Here is a 21,403-nt window from a genome sequence, read left to right as displayed (position 1 = left end):
TTCATTTAGATAAAACCTGGTCTGGGGTGTCCTATTTTCGAGGAAAACACTTTTACCACAAGAGCGGATAGTCTATTAGAACACAGTAAAATAACAATAAAAAATCAGGATTCTCAAAATGCGGACACCCGGCGTCAAAATAGAGGAATGGCCTGAACCAGTTTGCTCCCTTTCCGTGTACCTGTCGCGACAAGGAAAAGCCCATCGCCCCCGTATTAATTTCAATTTGACAATGACATACGACGTCCCTAAATTGGCCGCATCAAATCGAAGATTAATCGCGTGCACCGCGCGCACGTATATGTACAACAACACATCCCCACATAGATGAGAGAGGAGATGCTCCTCTAGTTTTTACCAGGTCGCATTTTTCTTCGAGCGGTGAACATGGCCCGCGGAGGCCGTGTCTCGTTCGCCTAATTAACTGGCTGTTAATCATCTTGACAGATGAATTCCGCTTCCGGAGATGTCGGCGCAACCTGGCCGATCACGAATTCTTGTTGAGCATTGTATTTTAATTAGGGATTTCTATGGAGTTATGGTGATAACGATGCCGACCATTCGCGCGCGCTCGCGCGTCACGTGTACGGGACGTTAATTATGCGATTGAATCGGATTCAAGGCGTGGTAGGAAGCTCGCGTGGAACCGCGGCCTGGTGCCTCCTACTTCCTTTAAACTTTCGCGGTAATGGCCACCGGTTGAAGAATTGCGCTTCTTCCCGTCTCTTTGTTATCTTCGCTTCCTATTTCTCCGACAAGTCTGCTGAGCACCCTTTCTCCCCTCGCTGCAAACGCAGTCGCCTTCTTCAGAACGCTCTCAAGGCCAATACTTCATTTTTGAGATTGGATCTCTGTTCCAACCTTTTGCAAGCAAAGCGTTTATCCAACTTATAATCTATTCCTTGCAATCAGAGTTGGGCAGTAATTAATTCTTTTGTAATAATATTTCATCAAACTACTAATTTCATCAAATATTACGTCAATCATCGTTGAAATAAATCAGTAATATTTAAATCATACATAATTAGTGCGGATCTTTATGCGAAATAAAAATTGTCTGCGTCGATTGGAAGAAATAGAAACTAAATTGAATGTTATTTCTTCTGTTAATGATTTTAATAGAGGAGAAATCATATATATTGACATCTTCAATTTTTTAAATTCTTCAACGATTTTGAATTTCATCTTTTTTTTTAATAAAAAGATATAATCATGTTAATGTTTTAAATGTCACTAAGTATTTTGTATTACATATTGTTGTAGCTGATGTCAAGGTGAATCGAATGACCTGCTTAACTACGGCTTTGAGTCTTAAAATAATGCTAGAATAATTTTGTCCAGCTAGATTCGCGATCGTCACCGGTGTGTGGCGTCTGAAAATCATCACTGAACATTGTCAGAAATCATCAGTGACATTATGAATGGGGATAGTAAGAATGAGTAGAGACTCGTCGGTGGTAGCCGCGCATCCCCGAGATAATTTACTCGAGTTTCCACCGTTCGAAATCAATTTGCAGAGCTGGGAGTGTAGCGGAGGTGTTTTGTCGACTCGGCAGCCGAGGAGTCGAGTTTCAGGATCGCGTCCTCGATCGCGATCGAGCCCCGGTATCGATGTCCTCAGCCGAGGATCTGGTCTCGTCGCGGCCAGAGCAGAGTACACAGATTTATCGCGGCTCGGCTCGGTACGTCCGACATCCTCTGGGAAGAAGGAAAGAGAGGTAGCACACTCGCAGGGGGCGAAGGGAAACGGGGCGAGAGCACAGAAGGAGGCGAGGAGAGTGACTCGGGGAATTTACACCGTGGATTTGGTCGCTGCCCGATCCCACGGGACCGAGAGAGGGCAACGTGTATCCTCTTCATCTCCTCGTGGAAGAGAGGACGCTCCCCGACCGGTTCAAACGAGCGTTCCGACCGCGACGGACATGTTCGAGCAAATTGTACAAGACAAGCCTGCATGCTTCGGCAATGAGCCTCGCTCACTTTCTCTCTCTCTCTCTCTCTCTCTCTCTCTCTCTCTCTCTCTCTCTCTCTCTCTCTCCACCTCTCTCTCTCTCTCTCTCTCCTTGTCTTCTGTCTTTCTCATCGAGTACGTACCGTTTCGTATAATACATACAACCACGTACGAATACGTTCGAGCCAGCTGGCCTCGTGTCTCAGACGCGAACACTCGAGTGTTCCGCTAGAGACTGGGGTGCAGAACTTTTGAAATTCGTCATTTCGACCATGAAGAACATTGTCGAGGGAGCTTTCGAAGCATTCGACTTTGAACACCCTGAAACCAATGGGGGAAAATACAGGTGTGAACTCGCAACGGGATATTACGAAAATGTCGAGTATTTTTCACCTTATTTTGGTTTCCAATATTGCATGCATACCACCAGGCACGAATACGTTCGAGCCAGCTGGCCTTGTGTCTCAGACGCGAACACTCGAGTGTTCCGCTAGAGACTGGGGTGCAGGACTTTTGAAATTCGTCATTTCGACCATGAAGAACATTGTCGAGGGAGCTTTCGAGCATTCGACTTTGAACACTCTGAAACCAATGGGGGAAAATGCAGGTGAAATCGGAACGGGATATGTATCACGAAAATGTTGAATATTTTTCACTTTATTCTGGTTTCTAATTCTTTCCAGAACTAAAAACCAGCTCCTAAATTCATTCAAGAGAATCATACACAAAAGATTTTTGAGATAATCGAAATTTTTATCGAACGTCGACAGAGCCGAAAAAATCGCATGCAATCCGAAACAAATCTATTTCCTGCTTGTCCGTGCTGCGAGCCACTTTCACTGCGAGAACGTAAAAGGCCTCGGAGTGTAATCGCTGTGATAAACCTCGACTTTCCTGACGTGGAACAGTATTCAATTATCCCTGCATTCCATAAATTTTCGAAGACGTTTATAAGCTACAGGCGTATAAACACCCGTAGTCTTTAAACAAGTTAACCATCTGCTGCACTTTACAGGTGGTGATTCCATTTAAATTTCGAGCGGTGCCGTATATTCGCTAGTTGCAACAATTAAATTCGCCGTGGTCGTAACTTTAACGCACTTTATCCAACGACAAATTGCCGGTCGAGCGATGTAGTCGGGATATAGCACTCTCCAGGTGCGCGATCTGCATTTATCAGTCGTCGTTTCTAGATTTGACTACATTTCTATTCAGTTCTGCAGATGTATTGTTCAGTACACCTGAAACAACTGTCTTAAGATATATTTCCTTTTGTTTTAGACCAGTACAACAGTTTCTGTGATAGAAAATTCTCGTTTCCTCAGTCAGAGTGCAAAGACTTCGCTAGTTTCGGTGTTACTGGTAAGGAATAATTTGATTGTTAACAAAATAGGGATGATTATGTTTGGCGGCGACTATAGTGAATTCGGTGGTCGATTGTCTACAATCGTTGAACACTCGTTTAGTTAGGAACGCGCGAGTCTCTGGGCTCGAGACAGACTGGGACGCGAGGCAAGAGGACGACGGCAGCGCGCGTGTGTGCCACGGCCATTAACGACTCGTCGCGCATAATTTATAGGCCATTAATTAGGGGCTGGATAAAAGTGAGCACTATAAAATTATAGAACAGTCGGCGAGCATCTGTGCCGCGCGAGCCGTGTCTCTCTCTCTCTGTCTTTCTTTCTCCTTTTCTCTTGTGATCGCGCACTCCGAACGGAATCCTCGCTTTTAATACCGGCCGTGCCCCGGCTCGTGTTTTACATTAACGCTGTAATCGCGCCGCTCCCGCAATCGCGATAAAACCGAACAGCCCGTACATCCTCCCTTTCTGATCTCCCCGAGACGCGATGGCCGGAGTCAGCGATCAACTGTGAAATTAGAAAAGTAAAATTTCGAATTTCTTACAGATACTTTACTTGTAAATGATTGGAATTGATTTGCAAAAGTGCGAATTTAGAATACAAAACCTGTAGTACTTAATAGTGGTAGGTGAAACAAACTGAAAAGTTAATTCGTAAAGAAAACGAATTTTTAGAATAATCTAATAGTAGACTACCTAATTCATTAGCTTAGACGAACTTTATTAAAACTTATAAAGCGAGAGGTCATAGTAGACTTTGTTGTGCCACAGTATTCGCAGTTGTAAACAGTAAGAAGCATAAATTGGCTCAGCTAAAAAAGTTGTAAAAATCAATTTTTACTATTGTTTTTCACAATTCCGACCAAATGCATTTTTTCAAAATATTTTTTAGGTGTCGTTTACTAAACTAATTCTTCTAGCCTTACAGAGAAATTGAAGTCGTTTGGTCCATTCACATAAAAGTTATTCCGATTTAAAGTGTGTGGAATCAGTTATGCTCCTTACTGTACATTGCAATTGTGCAAATGTGTAAGGGTTACGATTGACCAATTCTTCGGTGAGATCACCGAAGCGACCTTAACACCTACCACGCGTTGAAGTCACTGAAAACAGCGATGCTTAACGGTGCTCTTGACGGTGTCGCTGCTCGCCACGCGTTGAAGTCACCCGAATGGAATTCGAGTTGATAGATTTACAATTCCATTGCGCAACGATCGATTATGCTATTGGAACATAAATTACACTTGAGCAAGAAGAAGAAAGTTTATTGGTCTATCTGCTGACTGTAGAAGGTACAACTTTAAAACAAACTTCCCGGAATGGTCAGTAAGCACTATAAGGCAGGAAATGACATCCGAAATGTCAGCTATCAAGATATACCACGATTTTGCGGTTAAAAATAACGTCAAGTAATAACTAGACTGCGGAAGTTTATATATTTATGAGGAAATTAGTTGGATGAAATATAGAACAGTAAGAGATCAGAAAAATTTCAGAATACTGTAATGTTGTCTTCAATGTAACAAAATTAATTAAGGGATGAAATAAATTTCTATTTTATTCCTGAATGCCACAATCAATGCAGAACATTTTTATTTTGCATAAAGATCCGCAGTCTAGTAATAACAAATGGAAAGAAAGCCGTCTCTACACTAAAAACAAAATTACTTTCCGAGCGACCTGATAATCAGACTCGCGATGAAGATATTCTGAACAGATGAAATTCCATTTTGGTTTCGTTAATGTATAGTTATCGGAGAACATGCAGGCATATAATCGATATAAATTGTCTCCCTTTCTAGGAAATTACGAACCACAAAGAAAGTTCTAATCACTGAAACCGTAGAATAAATCGTAGGGCAAGGGGGGCTGAAACGAAGAAAAGCCGTACAGCTAAAATGTAGAAGAACACCTCGCGAAGCCGGTCCTTCGGCAGCCTGCTGAAACACGTCCGAACCGCGTGGCCCGATCTCATCAGGGCGTGTGGACGTCTTTTGTCTCCCCCCGCGCGTCCACCCCCGTTGGGATCACAGCGGACGTCTCCTTAGAAGAATGTCCTGGACATCGAGGAGAGCTCGGGCTGAGGGCTCGGGCCTGGCCGAGTGATTTATAAACGGATCGAGGGGTGGGACGAAATGCAAATTTCCAACCACGTGAACTCGCTGTTCCGCCCAGCGAACGCCGCAAGAACACTCGTCCGTCCCCATTGTCTTAGGTCTATTCATCTTCGAGCGTCTTGCCGTTCGCGGCGATCGCAGGAATGCAACATTCTTGCGCGCCGGCTTTCCCACTTAACCCCTGTGCGATCGTGGAGAAGAGCGGGCGGGCAGAGAGAGAGAGAGAGAGAGAGTCAGGGCAGGAAAGGTAGGCAGAGTCAGGCAGGCAGGCAGGCAGAGAGAAGAAGGCAGGTGAGTCGTTTGGAGTTCGGTCGCGAAGGACGCGATCTTTCGCGGCGCAGTTAATCATCCCGCGTCGGCCGAGATTAAGCGAGGGTAGCTTCCGCCACCCTATTAAGGGCCCGGCACGGTAGCGGGTCCGGGCATCTCAGCCTCGAAAAGTAAATCGATACGGAAGCTAATTAAATAAACCGATGGGATATTAAATCGTCCAGGTGGAGTCGTTCCGCGGCGTCGGCCGATCAGCTCTCTAATAAGACTCGAAATAAATATCGGCTAATTACGTCCCGGCCGGACCACGGGCTCGTTAGAATCCGTTTCAGCGAGCCCGTCCGTCCGTGTGCGCACGCATGCCTCGTTCGATCGTTATCGGTCTCTGGTCGTGTCCCCAGCGTCTCGTCCGTGTAAAGCCGGCGTGACGTAAAATTGGGACAATTAACAGATGCGTCTAGCGATAAAGATGACGGCCGGGGGAGCGTCGCGGCGCGAACGAGCCTCAAATTTAATCGAGCCGGCCGATCTTCCGTATTAAATACATTGTAGCTTTCACGAGCGTGTCGCGGCGTTATCAACATCACCGGCCCTCGGATCTCGCCGGAGGACGTTACCAGGACTCTCGCTCGTAATGGAGCCTCGAGGAGGAGTCGTCGTCGCGAGCGTGTTCCAAAGGAATCCGTGAAACGGCCTCTCTCCTCGCGCATCTCTCTCGCGAACTCTCTGGTTCTCCCGGGCCTGGCGGACGCGAGAGAGGAGGGTCGATTTCGTCGTCGCGGCGAGAGATCGCCGATCTCGTAGATGTTCCACGGCGTCGCTGATGTCGCGTACAAAAGAATGGCCGGAGGACGACGACGCGACGGGGGGGGACCAGGAGGTGGAAGAACAAGAAGAAGAGAGGAGCGGAAAAGAAGAAGAAACGGGGGACGACGACGATCGAGATGAAGGGAGAGGGAGAGGGATTGTTTCCTGGTGGCTCGAACCACCGCGCCGAACAGTCTCCTTCTCACTCTTTCCCGCCCTCGTCGTTTTGTTTTCACGACGCCGGAGCCGGTTTGCATACGAGCTGAACGAAGAGAGAGCCTAAGAAACGTTCCCGGAGAAGGGATCCGAGAGAGTTAGAGGCTCCGGCTGTGTGCTCGGCCCGCTGCTGTTGCTCAAAAGCGCCTGGCAGAGGCTGGACACAGAGAGAACCTTGAAGGAACTTTTGGTCCGAGCCAACCTTCCGTCCCTCTTCTCCCGGAGATGCCGGTACATCTGGACGTCCTAGAGCCAGCGCCTGTGTCTATCGATCAGCCGGCGTTATCGTAACGTTCGAGTGGGAACGAATCGATGACACGTTGTTGCCGCGAAGAGGAACCCGCGCTGTTCTCTTGTCATCCGGAGCTAGACGGAGGACTCGGAATCTTCGTTCTCCGCCACGACCTGTTTGCTCTGCTAGCCGGCAGAAGGATTTCCCGGCGTTCTCCGCGTCCACGTTCCCCACCCCCCATCCTGCGCTCTCGAGCAAGAGCGTTTGTATGTACGCGTGAACGCGGAGTAAGATCTGTAACCCCAGATACGAATCTGTGAAGATATCTCGACGAGTACTGCTCGAGACTTGGCAGTCAGTCGGGATAACGAGTACCGTCAACCACGGTTCCCTCTTCTTCTACACAACCTCGGCGGCCCTTTCCTCCTCTTCTTCTTCTTCTTCTTCTTCTTCCTGTTCCTTGCTCCTCCTCGAACGATCGTTTCGCCGAGGCGCACACCGCACCACCACCGGCGCGGCCAAGCCGTTTCGAGAGCTGGAACGTAACCGCGTGACATCGCTTCTTCCTGCTTTTCTTGCTCTTCGTTAAGACCCGCTATCACACCTTCTGCCGGACCCTCTATTACCGATACGATCGCCGGAGGACTCGGATTAACTACCGGTGTTTCCTAGTAATCCGTGGCCCGAGACACCGCTGACGCCCCGGCGTCGTTTATTCACGGAAGGTGTTGGGGAACGCTTAGAAACGTGATGACGGTTTTTACGCCCGCCATTGTTCGGTATCTCGACAGGGAAAATTGATTCCACCTATCAACAACTGGTTCGCGTTCTATTCGGGCCTGTGTCTCAGTTCAGACCGCTTTATCGACGGTTTACCGTTGATTCGGAGATACGCCCCGAGTTGTGGGGACATTCGGGAGACAGACATTTCGGTATATGGATCTCGTTCAGGGTATAGTTTGTTCCGACCTGTTGCTCGTCAACGTCAACGATTAGGTATGAGTCGGAACGATTTCCCACGCAATGCACGCACTTCAGCACGTGAAGAAGTAAGCGAGTAAGATTTTTCAAGTCGAAATTATACAGCTAGTTATCAAGATAAGTATCACTTAGGAAAAACGCCGAAAATAGTGGTTTCTAATTTTTTTTAACTATGACGCACCACTCTCAGGAATCTGAAAGAAAATTGAGCATAATACTTAATGTAATATCTCATTGCTAAATTAAATCTGTGATAGTGTTCTTTACAGTTCTATATGAAATCTGCATTTCTTCGATTTTTCTCGCGTTTTTTATTTTTTACAACCAGAGTTTGCAGCGGAAAAATCTGAGAATGATACGTAACATGTAGCTTAGTATCCGAAATGTGTCAGATTTTTTTCAGAATTTTTAATTGTGAATAAATAGGGAAAATGGGCCAAGAACTGGTTTTTCGATTTTTCTCAATAACTACCCTTACATATGACATATGGGGCTGAAGCTTGGCAGAGAGGGGTCTTTTTGGGTAGGCTATCGAACGTCCACAAGCTCGATTAAAATATCTAGCAAATACTATAATACAAATTGTACACGATCCAAGTAAATACACTTTTGTAATTTCTGTAAAGGAGAAGGTTTAGCGTTAACAAAAAAGTTTAGCTACTGATTGAATTGACGAGACGTTCCATTTAAGTAGAATCATCGTCCACGTCTTCCAGTAGCAAACATCGCTATAGGTAAACATACTATTCATGATAAAACATTGAATATATTAAGCATGAGTGTCTATCACTGGGCTGTTTTGAAAATTTACACCTGGAAGTGGATGTATACATGACACCGAATGGTTTGGCAGTGTAAACCAGCGTTTTTCGAATGTCGGACATAAAACAAGCCTTCCGCGATGGTTCGTCCTCGCCGGGTTAATAAAACGCGCGGAAACTACCATCGGCGAGGCGAATGCGTGTCCTCGATGAATAATAAAGTGAACATAAACGAAGATCTGAGTGTGGAGAGTATAAAAAGAAGTCGAGCTTAATCGCGAGGTAGCGAGAGCCACGCACGCGTCGAGATCGAGTGTGGCCAGCGCTGAGTGCTGCGGAAACGAGGAAAGAAAAGAAGAATGGGGAGGAGAAGGAGGAGGAATGTCGATATTTCTTGGCAATAAAACATGGTTGATGTGCACGCGGACGTGCGTGCCCATATCCATACAAAATACCACAAGTCAAATGAAAAATCTACGACCGTAGAAAAAGGGGAAAAGGGATTGCCTCCCGCTGCAAAGTAAAACGAAGAAGATACTCGGGCTAGGTAATTACGGAAAATCAACGCTGCAATTCGAAACCGCAAGAAAGGATCAATGGCAACGCCATCGCCGTTCATTTACGTCTTTAAGAGAGTGCAACAAAGGTTCCAGAACGTAAATTGCTTTTTAATTCCTCTAAAAAGATTACAAGAACGCAGTTGTCGAGAGTGAATGCGATTTTCATAGGCTAGCGACCACATAAGTATTTAATCATTTCTCACGAAGACGTCCTCAGTATTGTGGCGAGAAGGTCTCTGACAGCACTGTCGCTAGATGAGGGAAGGGAGCACGAATCGAGGGGGAAAGTTACCCTCTCCAGCGGCGGAAGCGTCGTAGAAGGGGAAGATAGAGTGGGCACACAAGTCTTCCCCGGAGATATAAAAAAAATATATAAAAGAAACTTTTTGAAAACCACGCTTATAGTAAAATGCACTGAAAAGGAGAAAATAATTTTTATAGACATTAGTATTACTAGAAACGCAAGATACGGAGATACGCGAGATAGAATGAGGGGATGAACTGAATGAACGGAACACCACAACGACACTGAGCTCCTTCTCCTTCGGTGCGCAATGGGTCAGTGGAGTGGAGATGGGTCGGAGTGGGAACACGTAGTGGAGTAGGGAGAGCTGGCGCGCGGAGTGGGGATCGCTGAATGCGATGACGTACTACCGAGTGTCGCTGCGACGAGGTGTGACGGTTAATATTACAATTTTTTTCTCCTGAACGCACAGTTTTTCTTAAAATTTGTTTTTTTAATACTGCATTGTCATCCAGTTCTGAGCTATGTTTAAAGTTTCAAGTCTCTAGCTCATCGGGAAGTGGTTTGAAATTCGAATAAAAGATTTGACGCATACAACAACAACAACTCGGCAAGCTAATATAAGCGTGGTAATAATAAATTTGAATACGTACGAATTTATAGCCCTAACACGTCCCAGCATCTGCCCGGTGGGGAATTCTGCGGAAAAATGAGAGTTATGAAAAGCAAGTAGCAGCGATAAGCAGCGTGACATTGTAGAGCGGAATTAAACTGTCGGCGGAGCGAGAACCAATTGCAGACTGGCCGAGAAAAATGGCGAGCGTTCTCCGGCGGCGAGGCAGAGTAAGAGAAAATAGTAGACCGGATAATAAAATAGGAAAAGTGGAGGATACATTACAGAGACAAGACGAGAGCCGAACCGTAGAATGTAACGGGAGAACAGCGAAACTTCCGATAGGAAAAATAACGAGGGCCATAAACGGTGGACGAAGCGAATGTTCCACGGAGCACGGCTCAAGAGGAGTTCAAAGTAGAGGAAGAGAGGATCGACGCGGTGGAAGAGAGACGCTCGTAGTTATCTGCATCAAGATAACTCGAGTCCCGAGCTACCACGTCCGCGGGAACGCGGAGATGCTTGAGACAGTTTCCAAGAGAAACCATCCCGTCCGCAATTGTCGCGATAATGAAACGAGTATTCGCTCGTTTCGAGGGCAGATGCGGTGTCCGCGTGTTCCCTCGACAATTACCAGAACTTACGCGGCGAAGATGAGATCGCTACGGTGGATAACGGCGTCGGGGCCTAGGCCTCGAGACCGGCGAAAGCGGTTCATATTTTTCGCGGACGTTTTCGCGAAGATAAGCGGAAATAGATAGTCCCCGCGGCGGGGACGGAAATTTACGCGTTCGCGGGCAAAAATCCCCGCGGATTTATGGCCGCGCTCGACGCAAGCTGACAAGGCGCCGCGCCACGCCGTAGAAAGCGTTTTCTGCGGCCCTCGCGGAGTGTCCCCATAAATTTTCGGCGCCGAGAATACCGTGTGCCACGGACGAAATTAAGTCTTGCGGAGCTACGGAACCGATGGAATGTAGATATTAATGGGCGCCGTTCGATCGCCGCCGCTTTTTCTCCGAGATCCTATCGGCCGTCTATTTGCATAATTATTTGTCCGGTCAACCGTGCCCTTCTCTTTCGGGATACATGTCAACAGGAGGCTGCGCCCGCTCGATTAGGATCTTCTTGTCAACGTTTCCGTGGAATCTCACTAATTTACCGGGCGGAACGAGGAAACGCTATGACGAACATTCGTCAAACCGTGCGTTTCAGAGACTTTCAAACCGTGGCGCAACATGTAATTATATTTCGGAAAAACGTCGATGACTCTCGGGTTCGACTGAAGAATTTTGAAAGCTGCCAGGGGATGGAGAGTCCAAGAAACCTGTGGTTAGGAGACCGCTGCTTGTTCAGCAGCTTCAGTTTGTTTAGATCGTTTCGTAAATACCAGTAGACCAACAACTCAACAATTTCGTATACGATTACGTCGTAGAAGTGTTACGACGAAGATCCTGAAATAATGTTTACCAGGTTGTGCATCATTTCGCAGAAGCGTCGCACTCGAAAGAATCGAAACCGAGAATTGTCGACCGCCTGCAGGATATGCGGCGCTGATTCGCGAGGCGACGGATAAAAACCGGCGTGTATCCTTCTCGATCGAAGACAATGATCGCTCGGAAAGTGCATAATCACGGTATCCGCGGCACGTTGGCGAAAGAAATATACGCAAAACGAAATGTGGGAACGAGGCCGGTAGTCGCAGCGAGTCGCGCGTTCCCGTCGCGTCGGGACGGCATCGCACAGCGTGTCCCTCGATTTTCGTCCCGACGCGACGGAAGTGCAAAAAACGGAGATTGACATCGGTAACAGACATCCGATCGCGATTCGATCCGCGGCGGAGGAAGCGGAGCCTGGATACCCCGGCGAGAGAAGTCGAGTACCGACGACACGGTGAAACCCGGAGTAACCGCGCGACGACAAGAACCGCATCGGAAGGAGAATCCGAAGAGAGGAGAGAAGCCGATACGGGATTCCTCGCAATCAACATTACTGGCTACCGTAGCCTCGCCGTACAGAGAGGAATCCTTCCTTTCACCCTGCTGTCGACCACCAGACCCCCCCTTGCTGGATTGTTTCTCTCTCGCCACTATCGATCGGGCGCTAACGCAAAATTATCGATCTACGGACCAATTGCCAATCTCGCCCACAGAAACGAACCTCGCCCGGATGGCATTTACCTGGGAATTGTAGGGATACAAAAATTAGCAATGATCGCATTTTTTCGTGTTTCTGTCGCGCGTCTTATTATTGGACTGCGGATCTTTATGCAAAATAAAAATGTTTTGCATTGATTGCTTGATACAGCAGTCAAATGAAAATTGTGTTCTTCTTTTAATTATCCCGTTAACACTAGAACTATCAGACCAGTTAGTCCAGTCAATGAATGCTCATAAGGGGGGTGTAGAGGGAAATTGAAGGAACACAATTTTTAACTTTGTGACTTTGTTTGGACTAGTTAGGAGGTAAACATACTAAGGCCCAGGGCGCGCTCTGATTGGTCCGTGTTTTTCGTTAATAACTGCTAAACAAAGCCGCGGACGTCATTTTTGCAAAGGAAAATGTCGCTTCAAATGACCCAAGGAACCTCCCATGTCCGGGAGCTACACTTGTTCTGGGACACTCTGTATATTGCATGCGCCTCACGTTTTTCGTTTTAAATCTTACAAGTATTTTCATAGCTATTAAAAATGCACAATCACAAATTTTCAGGACTGTCTGTATGGCGTTAGGAATCTGTATGGTGTTAGGAACCTGTATGGGGCTAGGAAAAATTATTTTATACTTTTTAGTCCGTTTTAACAAACGTGGTATTTTTTGAAAAGTGATTTTCATTTAAATAATTTTTGTCATAAATGCGTATCACTCGCAGTCTACTTATTATATCTTATGATAAGTATTTTGTGAATCGTCGTTCTATATTGCATATTTTATGTATTGGTGCCAATAAAAAAATGGTCATCGGTGGGTTTACTGTCTAGTACCTGCCAGAACATTACATCCAACAAAAGATACATTATTTCTGCCTATCTAACGATTATTATTGCAATTATATATCCTCAGAGATATATGAATACTTTCATATATACATATACAAACTCCTATAAATACATCTACTTTATAGACGCACACTTCAGACTAGATATCATATTTTCGCAGTACGCTCGTTGCACGGGTTCAGCAGCGCAAAGCAATATTTTCGCGGATCGGTGCGAGCTAAACGGCACCCATATTCATTAAACCCATTTTAAAGGCTTCGTTGCATGTCCGACTCGATATTACATGGTAAGGAGTTCGCATGTTGCGATTCATTTACCCGAGGTCTTAATTACTTTCGTTTGCACGTTTTGTAGGCTGATAAATCTGTTTCCTGGTTTCTGCGAGTACGGTTTCGCAATTGAATGGCCACTTTGCACAGGGAAATGAAGAAATAGCGAAGTTACTGGTACAGCAAATATAATTAGCTTTATCACACGATAAATCCGTAGTAAAAATATTTATGACACTATATCTCACTGTAAAGAGATAAATGCCTTTCAATTATAAATCCTTAAAATCCTATTCATACAATGATACTACACGCACGGAACACTGTCAAACGTCTGAAATTATTCTACGCGGATAACATTAACGGGACGTGCACCTTCAAATGGAATACTTCGACAGTTTATAATAGTAATGCAGTGCTAATGAAATAGGTAAACGTTCAGGAGAGATAGTATGTGTGTGCAGGAAATGAGTATGCTCGTAGGCAAAGAGACCAGTGCAACGAATACATCATTATCGTATCCCGCAGAAATGATTACAATAAATATCAGAAGTCAAGAAATAACAAGGCACGTAGTACTCCATGCGGAGAGCGTTCCGCTGAAACAGAAAAAGAAGTCGGGTCTAGCGAGATGCTAATTGTCCAGAATGATTAGTGTACCGTCGTGCAACGGGGAACGGTCGGCAGAAGAAGATCGCGCGTAAATCAATCAACGGGGTCTACGAGCATTTCGACGACGAAGCCCGGGATAATTGGAGTAGCGACAAGTTGATCAGCGCGGCTTCTTTCACCGGGCGACGCGGTATGGACCGGATCGGATTCTACTCGTCTACTCGGATCCCTTAGTCATCGAGTGGCCGCATCGCGGGCGTGCCTTATGGGTCACCAAAAGAAACCGTCTAATTGCTTATTAGAGCGTAATGACGCGCGGTCTTCAAGTTTATTCATTCTTTCCTCCCGAATTCATTCGCCGCGTTGTCCACGCGTTTGTCAATTGCAGGCTGAAGAAGCTGAGCACACAATTTTCGTCATTAATAGACTGCGGATGATTTTTATGCAATTTTTAATGTTTGAAGATAAATTTGAAGGAAGTGGAATTAAATAGAATCTTAGTGTCAGTGGCAGTGGCCTTTGTAGTTACAAAATTAATAAAAATCGTACCGAATCCTATCGAATTTCGTGTTCTAATATTTTTAAAAAAATTTTCATACATATCAGCAGTTTACTCGCTAATAATTCTGTTAGAAATAATATCATATCGACATTCTTGAATTCTTTCAATCCATTTACCGTCCAAATTGCACCCACTAATTTTTTTCATAAATATACATGCAGTCAATTGCAGGCTGCAGAACCTGAGTACACAATTTTCCTCATTAATAGACTGCGGATGATTTTTATGCAATTTTTAATGTTTGTAGATAAATTTTAAGGAAGTGGAATTAAATAGAATCTTAGTGTCAGTGGCAGTGGCCTTTGTAGTTACAAAATTAATAAAAATCATACCAAATTCTATCGAATTTCGTGTTGTAATATTTTTTGAAAATTTTCATACACCATAAATGCATGAAGATTCGCAGTCTACTCACTAATAATTCTGTTGGAAATAATATAATTTCGGCATTCTTGAATTCTTTCGCCCACCAATATTTATTTTTTCATGAATGCATGTGCAGTCTAATAATCAAGGATTGCCACGAAAAATCAGACTTTGGAATATGTGGATTTGGACCGATAAGAACAGAATGTCTATCAATAGTTGAGACACCGGGTACATTGTATTCGTGGTTGTCTTTTGTGGTGGTTCGACGGTAGCAACGGATATTCGAACGGAGTCACTCGACTAGCATGGAGCGGCGGCACGGTGTGATTTCAACGCTCATTGCGACTCAACCGGTGGAAATCCGGTGGAACACGCCATTACCGGGAACGGAGAAACGGGAAGAGTATTGTTGCGAAAACAGATACTTGTGCAACATCATTCCGCCGGCGCGTTCATTACTTTCTTGTTAACGGCGGCTCTGTATTATCCGAGGTGCATCTGCGCGCACCCTAAATGGGGAGACTGCGTTTTCGTATCCCCCGGTGGAACCGATCATCGACGAAAAATTGCCCATTGTTCCGATGTCGAAAGATTCTCTGCAGTCGACGGTAATGGCTCAGGTGATCCGTAGACTGACTTATAGCCAGACTATGAAATGCTAGGTGCTTTGCGTTTGTCTCCATGGACGACGAACAATTTGTACGTTGTTAAATTTGCAGCGATATGTGGTTTCGGTGCGACTCTTACTGCTTGCATGCTGATCCTAAACAAATTGAACAAATCTACGGGAAATGATGTGTCGCACGAAGAAAAAAAAATTTTTCCACCCGTGGTATTGGAAAAACCACAATTTTCTTGAAATTGTGCAAGTGTAACGAATTCTTTCAAGGTTAAAAAACGTTCGTACCACAATCCCCATAATTATCCTATATTCTGCAAAGTTTCAGCTTTCATTTAAAAGAAATTTAATCGCTCTATCTCGTTTCTATCGAAAGTTCTTTGATTTTGACACAGATTTCGTCGGTTTGGCCCATAGTGCGGCGTGTGCAAAATAAATCGTAGCGCAAGGGATTGGAATGGAACAGTGAAGATAGCGAGTACAAAGCGTTCCGTTAAAACAATTCATAAAGCTGGGAGTATGCGCCGGGACGACCGTCGCATAACAACCAGATAATGAGTCTCACTTACCGTCACGAAACCGTTCCGGAGAGACAGTCCATTGTTCTCTATTGCGACAAAACAATTTCCTCTTCTGGGAACACGTCCATTTAAATTCTGCCCACATGATGCACGAACAGCCGAATTTTTGCGCCACGATGTTCCCGGTTGCGAGAGTCGCGGTGGCCTGCCAGTTTCACGTGAAATCAATTCGCGTAAATGCCCGTAAAAACCGCGGAGCGACGCGACGGTACTAGCGCAAAAACAATAGCCGGTGTGGCAACTCCGCGGGCCCCCATTGTCTACACGAGTGCCTCTCCGTTAGGCTACCGGGACACCGTGGATGCTGGATAAGTCACGAGAACGAGCGAACCAGTCCCGACAGAATCGCTCGGCCGGCCACTGGCGCAAATTTACGAGCGGTGCTCGTCACTTTCGCTATCGTCGGAAATTAGTGGCGCAGATGCTATCGGCAACGGGGAACACGCGGGGGCCCCGCGAAACCACCTGCGAGCACCCGATTTCTCGAAAAACGATCCTCCGAGTGTCGAAACGTCCGCCGCGGAACGTGTTCATCCGACAGAGACTTCTTTTTCGCTCGCCGAGCGAGGATGACGAGCCACAAATCCTCGAACAGAGATCTGCCGCGGATACCGCCAGTGATCTATGAATATCGAGCGACGCGGTGGCGCAAGAAATTCGTTCGCGTCTTTTCATGTGAAAATTAAACATAATTTCGGTCACCGCAAACGGGTCATCCGAATTGCATGAATTATTAGAAATTATTTTAGAATGCAAATTAAGCTTCTTGATCAGGGATTCCTATTATAGCAACAGGCTTGCCAAGTCGACCCTCAAGGTCCTATTTAGTTCGATATCTAATTTCACTTTTGAATAAATTATTTTAACTCCAAAGCAGAGTCGCTTTCGTTTTATATGAGTGGGAGAGCAACATATTGATATTGGTTGGTCAAGATTTTCAGGCTAATTGCAAGTATCATCTATGCAAAACCATTTGTCATTTTAAGGTACAAAATTGTACAAAACTGCAGGTCCTATTTAGTTTGACATCTAAATTCTTTTTTGAATAAATTATTTTAACGCCAATGCAGTGTCGCTTTCGTTTTCTATGAGTGGGAGAGGTACATATTGATTCTGGTTGGTCACAATCTGCATTCTTTACAAGTATGATTCATGCAAAACCATGTACGTATCATTTTAAGGTACAAAGTTGATCCCGCAGGTCCTACATAGTTCGACATCTAATTTCACTTTTGAATAAATTATTTTAACTCCACTGAAGTGTCGCATTCGTTTTATATGAGAGGGAGAGCAACATACATATTGATTATGGTTAGTCAAGATCTGCAGTCTATTACAAGTATGATCAATAGCAAGAATTGTGTAGGTAGAAGGTGGAAACGCTGGTTGTTAGGCGAATCGTTCCAGTAGTCCAGTTTCGATAAAACATTCGGCACGGATCAATGAGAACATAACAAACAAGGACTTCACGGGCGCCGGTAATAATCCAAGCAAGTGATCTATGAAGATCGTTACGAAGAAGCCGGACGCGTATACAAAGTATTGAATACCATCGATTACAAGAATAAGCCAAACGAAAGGGACTATGGGTGATCAGCCGAACGTGCATTCCGTACGTATTGAAGTGTGTCATTCATCCCACGCTCCTAATCGCGATGCATTGTGCGATAACCGCCGGTACAAAGTGGTTTAGCTTGGTCCGCCCACGTTTAATCATTGGACTCTTTAAGTTCGATTGGATGTATTGTGCGTCGAGAGTAATGTTTCGCGTGTACCGTGTGGAAATATTGTTCTTAAATAACTATTGTGGCGTACGCAGCTTGAAGCAGGTTCCAAGGGGAGATGGCCAGGGGTGGTTGACTGACAGTCAGCGTATTGTGATGCTCGAGCGACATAGTCATTGAGGTCTTTCTCATTCGATAAGTGTCAATTGTCATTCACCCTGTTAAGTCTAATATTCTATATTTTTCCGAATTTGTCAAGATGATTACAAAACGCACGCCATACCAAAAAATATATAAAAAAAAAACTTTTTCAAAACCACGCTTATATCAAAATGCACTAAAAGGAGAAAATAATTTTTTTAGGCGTTAGTGACTATAAATAAAAGCGTGGAGCGCTGAACTATATTGACGTAATCTTCATGGGCGCTCCACGCTTTTATTTATAGTCACTAATGTCTAAAAAAATTATTTTCTCCTTTTTAGTGCATTTTAATATAAGCGTGGTTTCTGAAATATTTTATTTTCTACTTTTTAGAAAAGAGTTAAAATTAAAAATTAAAAATTTCTTTTTCTCCTAGACGCACAGTTTTTTAAAAATTTGTTTTTTAACAAATAGCTCTAGCTCATTGGGAAGTGATTTAAAATTCACTTACAAGATTTGCCGCATACAACGACAACTCGGCAAAGCTAATATAAGCGTGGTAAAAATAATTAGGGGCGCCTGTCGCAACAATCGGGAGCCACAATTTCCCTTTCTCTTCAATAATTCTAGCATAAATCTATTGTTTCAAATTGTAGCTACTCAATTTCGCCATAAATGCAAAAGAACCCGTAGTCTAAACCTTTGCAAAATTTCTACGCATTGCAATTAATATCGGCTCTCTCGTAATGCAGCGAGCATGCGATTCGCAGTGTGACGTAACACGCGCAAGATGAATCATCCTCTGACACAATGCGGACGGGACGGTTCCTGTGCAGCGACCGAGTCGATAGTGCCGTCATCTTTACGACGTACATAAAATTTCATGAAACGCGAACTCTGCGAGAAAAATGAAAAAGTCAGGTGCCAATCGTCGGTAGAAGGAATGTGATTTAATTGAACCAATCAAAGAGACGACACCTCGAGGAAGACAATCGAGACCGACCTTGCACGCGTCTACCCTTTGTGTGCTGGACTTCGAGGCCGAGATTCACTCTCGAAACGCGTGATTACGTCTCGGTGAAAAATCGACCAGCATCATCTCGCCGTGCAGAGCCGAGCGAGGCAAAAGGAAAGCGTCACGAAGATAGGATCGTTGGACCCAAGGTTTTCGCCGTCGTCATCACGTTCTTCTCGTCTAGGCGTGACAACGTCCACGCCTGCTGTAACGCACGCTATTATAAATTAACACATTGTGAGGCCGAGTCAGCAAGAAACGGGTTACTCGTAATTAACCGGACGACCGATACCATTCCGCCGCGGGACGCGACAAACTCGAGAAAACGAGCAACTCGACGGATCAACCCGAGGCAGGTGAGAGGTGGAGCAGGGAGGAAAAGAACGCGGGATCGAGATTTTCTTTCGTTCTTTTGCGTTTCCCTCGGGGGACGAGATCGGGTAGCATTCGAACGGGGTTCGATCGTTTTCACCGCGTCATTGTCTTCCTCGTGTACGAGCGCGACAGTCCACGCCTGCCGCAGCCGCAAGTCAGCATTCCGGGCCGAGTGAGTCGCCATTTTAACGAGCTCAGTGCGAATTGTTTAACGAATCCCCGCGCGACACTCCCCTGGACGCGAGCTCGATCGGTTTCGCCCTGAAAAAGTATTTTGCACAGGAAACAATGGCTTCGGATTTGAAGATTGGAGCCTCTCCTTCGCAACGGCATAAATAATGCATTGGTTAAAGCTTCATTACATAAAAATGACCTTTTTCTCCGCAATTCCGACCAATAGCAAACTTTTTGATAGCTTGTTTCCCTGTTATTTGTTATACTAATTCCTCTAACACGTGACAAATCTCAACTGTGTAAATACACAAATTTTATTTCATATAAAAACGAAGGCGTAACATTCATATTTGTTAGACATTGTTAAAAATCTTCATATGACTTCATGTGACTCAGTGACTCGTTAAAAAACGGCAAGGGGTTGATGTGCCAACTGTTTCTTCAATTAGCAGACGTTCTAAACATCGTTCCTCCGTCGTCTCCGCGAGAAGAAAGGCAACAATTCACCGTTGATAGCTTGTCTCCCAGGATGAATCACTTAAACAGATCCCGTTCGCCGCGGAAGGGGGTTGAACGACGTTGTCCAAGTGTTTCCTACTCTCCGAAGCTAGAATCGAAGTCCGCGCGGAAAGAAAACTTTCTATTCATCGAATGCCACCATCGGCGGCAACAAAAACAATCGGGGGAACCCGGTGCAAACGTGAGCTCGTCGATGGTGGATCGTGAGAATCAGCCTCGTTCCCCGGTAAACAATGACGCCGGCCCCCGCGAGCAGGGATCTCGCGCTCTCGCCGCTCCGGTCAGTAGGTTCCGAGAACTGAATGAATCGGCTCGATCGTTCCGAGGCGGAGTACAACGGCAGCGACGCGACGGGAAGAAAAAAGGGAGCAGCTGGACGCGGTGGATGGACGGGAAAACGGGTGGATCTCGTGGAGAACGGGGGACCAGAGGGGGTAGGGTGGAGTAGGACTTCGGGTTGGCCTTATTATGCGCGGCAGGTAACACGTGTACCGAGTACAAGGTGATGGCAACTCTTTGGATCGCGGCTAAAGACGCGAGGAGACCTGGTCCCCCGCCTCGGCGTGGACCTCGAGTGGGGCCGAAGGGGGCGGCAGAGGGAGATGCGGGCAACTCTGTAATCAGTAGCTCCCCGCCGACACCAGGGACGCTCGCGCTGTAACGAGAGAGGACTGCGAAGTGAATCCGAAGGGATAGAGAGAGATGGAGGACTGGTTCGGCCGAATCGGGGGCCCCCGTTCGCCGCAGCAGTCGGAATCGAAGCAGAGGGCCAATTACTCGAACGTCTTCACTCCCGGGGCGCCTGGCGTCCCACTGGGACCACGGCATCTGCCACCGATCTTCCTTCCCGGTGCCCCTCGCCATTCCTTTTTCCAGGTTTCACCCGGCCGGATATCATCGCCGCGCCGCCGGCCCCCGGGACACGGCGAAATAAATTTCCGAGGACGATCGGTAGGAGGACCGAGCAGCAAGCTCGCCGTGGGAGATTCGCGCTTGTTCCCGCTTTGTCCGCGTCGTAATGAATTCTTTGATACCGGGCACCCGTGCCCCGAGATCCCTCCTCCGACGCTCCGAACCTTCCCTGAAACGAATTATCGCGAGTCCGGGCCATTGTTGGTCGGTTTCGGTTTCGTTCGGTCGGTGTAGGTGTTGCAGCTTGCAAATGGAGGACCTTACCAGGAGATAGGGGACGTGATTAAGGTAGATTAATTGGGGAATTGTAGATTCTGGACTGGCTACTCTGGTTCTTCCTGCAACCTTGCTGTGGGCTTTCATGTTATGGGGGTGTTCTCGTCTTCTCTTCGAGTGTAAGTGTTCTCAGCGTCGAGCTAAAT

The 21,403-nt window shown here is 45.9% G+C and overlaps 1 protein-coding gene across 2 annotated transcripts in view; it reads left to right on the top strand.

The window, feature by feature from the left end:
* Positions 1-21,403, top strand: part of LOC143212425 (L-lactate dehydrogenase A-like 6A) — a 219,007-nt gene that overhangs the window by 117,998 nt on the left and 79,606 nt on the right. The window contains exon 1 of one of the 2 annotated variants that reach the window (XM_076431255.1): positions 16,467-17,732. The exons of the other annotated variant lie outside the window; for it this stretch is intronic. The gene's annotated coding sequence lies outside the window, so the exon portion shown is untranslated. Of the gene's footprint in view, positions 1-16,466; positions 17,733-21,403 lie in introns of those variants that run through there. 2 annotated transcript variants of the gene reach the window in all.

The sequence above is a fragment of the Lasioglossum baleicum genome, chromosome 9, assembly GCF_051020765.1.
Source record: "Lasioglossum baleicum chromosome 9, iyLasBale1, whole genome shotgun sequence".
Lineage (NCBI taxonomy): Eukaryota > Metazoa > Arthropoda > Insecta > Hymenoptera > Halictidae > Lasioglossum > Lasioglossum baleicum.
The sequence above is the reverse complement of the archived record's forward strand: the minus strand, read 5'-3'. Positions and strand labels throughout refer to the sequence as shown.